Below are 4,195 nucleotides of genomic sequence, written 5' to 3'. Positions count from 1 at the left end.
TGACCTCTTCTTCTTCCTCCTTTTTTTGTAATTGCTTTGCGTCTATTGTTTTTATCTTCTTATTTCATCTTATTGGAGTGATGAGGATTACCTGAGGGCATAGTCATGTAGCTTTCTGCGTTCCGAATTAACTTTCGAAGTTATTTCTTGGAATAAGCCTAAACAAGTGCATTTTATTAAATAACTATTATCAGCATAAACAGCAACAACATGAACATCACTAGGCCCAACAGGCGGCAGAAATAAAAGCAGTAGTCAGAACAGTAGCATAAGAAGAGCAAAAACAACATCGGTGGAAGTCAAGGTAGGAAAAGATCATCTACAGCTGGCGGTCTCACCGCCACCCTTTCCGTCGACGTCATAAACCCGAAGGCAAAGGGGTAAAGTGATCCCGAGAGCAGGCAAAGGGCGGGCAAAACCGCGATTAAATTACCCGCCCCGTTAGTTCCTAGTACCTCCGAGAGAAGAGGGAGCAGCAGCTCTTCAGCGAGAGAGAGAGACCACCAATCGATTGTCGTGAAAGATTACGGCGCCAGATCGTGACGTCGATTCTGAAGCGAAAAACACGTTCGATTCCGTAATGAACGCCTTTACCAGTTGGCGCCATTTCGGCTGGCCGCGTCGAGAGTTCGAAAACGGGAGGAGAAATCCCAGGAAGAATCGGTTAAAGTAGGACTCGGGAACCGGAGAAATCGGCGTCCGAGATAAATTCGCAAACGTGCTGTGCATCCCATGTTATAGGTCTATTTGGATTTTGTTCCTTCGGAGTGAATCTCACGATGACGAACGGACGATCCTTTGTATACGTGTTCTGTAATCAACAGTGAATGCAAGTCATCAGGTCTCTCTCTCTCTCTCTCTCTCTCTCTCTCTCTCTCTCTCTCTCTCTCTCTCAAAACTCCTCCAGAAATTTCTCCTGTCCAGTTTCATCCAATCATCTTAACATTTATGAGGGCTGTTATTTAGCTTTACTATCAAAATAGCCATCTCAAGAGGATTTCAATTCTTAGACTTTAATATAGGATAAGGCTTTATGGCTGCAAGCAGAACCCGGGGCCATTTTGAAATCAGCGCGCTTTACCTTGTAAGAGAAGGACTGATATACTTAGAGGGGTTTAACGCTCTCTTTCCAACATACGAACTTCCTGATCCTAAGGCAGTCAACACCCTTTGGGTAAAAAGAAAGAAAAAATCCGAATTGTGGAGAGTTCAACAATCTTTTCCCGCCAGAAATCTGTGAGCCTTAGTACTAGTACATTGTTCAGGGAATATTTCGTTAAATCTTTTGCAAAACTTTGGATTTTTTTTTTCATGGTAAGCTACGCTTTTCTTTCTTAAAAAGACGTTAGGGCGCCGTTTCGATGAGCCTTTGTTCTTAAAAAAATTTAGTACTTTGAGCCTAAAGCAGTCGACGCCCTTCCCAAGACTAAAAACCTCGCACTTTTGCCGCCAAATGAAGACTTCGAGCCTAAAATCAAGTTGATTTAACTTTATTGAAGAATTTTATCTGCAGAATGGAAGTCATACCTAAAACAGACGATAGCAATCAAGACAAAACGCATAACTCCAACTCAGTGGACATTGCAAGGCGGTTTCGCTCTCGAAATAATGAGATGAATTCTGATGCAAGAGATATTTTAAAAGTTAATCGACTTCGCTCTTGCCGAAGCATCGTTCAGCTGGCAGACAAGTTATCTCATCCAATTATCAGGTTAAGTTTAAATCATTTTCTTTTCATTTTTTTTATTGAAATTGAGATAAATGGATATGAAAGGAACAGGATGTATGTTATTAGGCGAAAGAGTTGCATCATTGCATCATTATTTTGTACGTAATTATTCCCATTAACCAGTAAATTACTTGTTAATTTGGTAAACAAAACTTTTTCAGGTAAATCGAGTTACGAATGCCTTACACTTACTGAAGCAATGCTTTTAAGTAAATAAATAAATTATATATGTGTGTGTGTGTGTGTGTGCAGACAGTCCCCCGGGTTATGGTGGGGTTTCCGTTCCCGGCTAGGCGCTGTAAGCCGAAAATCGCCTTAACCCGAATCATCATAATTATATTTGGAATAAATAGCAACAGCGCTGTAAGTCTGGGTTACAGCGCCGTAAAGCAGGTTAACAGCGCCATGAGGCAGCTGTCTTAAGTCTGGAACGACTTAACCTGAACCATGACTGTACTAAGCCCGATACTAGCCTGTGTGTATATATATAGATATATATAGTATATATATATATATATATATATATATATATATATAGAGAGAGAGAAGGAGAAAGAGAGAGAGAGAGAGACGAGAGAGAGAGAGAGAAGCTTTCGCGACATTTAGCTGTTTCTGGCACACACGAAATAAGCCCCTCACGTTCAAACTAACTTTAGATGTTAAATCCTTCACAGCAGGCTCATCAGCATTACGTCGAACCCCAACCTCATACTACACCATTCCCCTCTGTCTTATAACCAATCAGGCTCTCCCGGGTGTTAAGATTACACCAACCTAGTCACTCTCCCTCCTTCAAACTTTTAAGAGGAATGCTTCACTTCGATCGTAAAAAAATTATCGTTCTGAGCAATGAACTTTGTATACCATAAATTCTCAAAACCTACCGAATTCCCTATGACATTTCTACCATAGGCTGTCTATAGGTCTATGTGTGGCCTTCACTTTCATAATTCTTACATGTGTTGCATAGCACTAGGTCCGCAGCCATATGCCGTGCCAAATTCATACTGTCCTTCCCCCAGTTAGTATTTCTCAATTAGATTCTGTCATACACCATACCTGGTATTTTCATACACACATACAGACACACACACACACACACACACACACACACACACATATATATATATATATATATATATATATATATATATATATATATATATATATATATATATATATATATCAGGTGTGTTTATGTGAATATACAGGGTGTCCATAAAGTCCCAGTACCATTACAAGTATGCATTGCTCAGAATGGTACTGGGACTTTATGGACACCCTGTAAATCCTTCCAGATACAGCTAGACATCGTTGTGGCAGCTTACATAATATTAAACGGAGGGCCACCCGCCCCGCGAACGAACAAACTTATATACAAATACTGACTGCGCACGAACTATACTATATATATATACCTGCTTGCACGTACATATATGCCCGAATCCAGCGTGTTTACATAAGGTGCAATAGGATCACCTTGGTTCGCCTTCCAGAGAGAGGCCTTTATTGAGCGTCCAGACTGCAGAGAAATCCGCAAAAGGCCATAAGCGGTTTATGCAAATAGAAACAAGGCCGAATTAATTCTCTCAGTGTTTGTTCTCTTCTTCTTCTTCTTTTTCTTCTTCTTCTTCTTCTTCTGATCTTCCAGGATCTGTGATCGCTGACGGGATGCGTTAAAAGATGCGGACACTTCGCAAACACTATTTTCAGATGAACAGCTTAGTGTCTGAAGGTGGACAGAGAGAGAGAGAGAGAGAGAGAGAGAGAGAGAGAGAGAGAGAGAGAGAGATGTCTCCTAACAAAGGAGATTATCCTCTCTCTCTCTCTCTCTCTCTCTCTCTCTCTCAGAATGGATTAGATGTGCCGGATGTTTGCCTTTCTGTGCCTATCCAAGGACACTAAAAGCCAGCAAGTGTTTGTCCACCGTCCGCTGGTCTCTCTAATTACAGCGCATTAAGTCAATCCAGAACAAAAGATAGCCACGAAGACCTATTTTTATTTATTATTATAATAATATTATTATAATGATAAATAAAAAGAACCGGCCTGGTTTCTCCTCCTTCGCCATCGGCCCATCTATAAGTGTGCAGAATAAAATTACCCTTAATGCAAGATTCGTGACTACACGAAACGTCTTAGGTACGGGACTCTGGTTTTTGCTGTCTCGTCCCTGTCTTAAATCACTGTCATTTTGGACGGCACGGTACACACCATTAAAATACGATATATGAATAATAATTTTATTAGTCTAGAAACAACGCAGAAATAAGAATATCTCACTAGGAAAGCTGACTAAGGGAAAATTCTACCTGTTGGAATAGGTCTGCGCATCGCTCATTTCACAGAATGTGGAATTCTGCCTTTCACTGTTTTCTGAATTACGTAACTTGCCTGTTCATAAGAGGCAGGTTTGTCGTCGCTTTACTGGAGAAGTATTTTTAAGGGGGCCCCCTTGGGTGGGGG

Source organism: Macrobrachium nipponense, chromosome 18 (assembly GCF_015104395.2).
Source record: "Macrobrachium nipponense isolate FS-2020 chromosome 18, ASM1510439v2, whole genome shotgun sequence".
NCBI lineage: Eukaryota > Metazoa > Arthropoda > Malacostraca > Decapoda > Palaemonidae > Macrobrachium > Macrobrachium nipponense.
Note: the sequence above shows the minus strand (reverse complement) of the source record.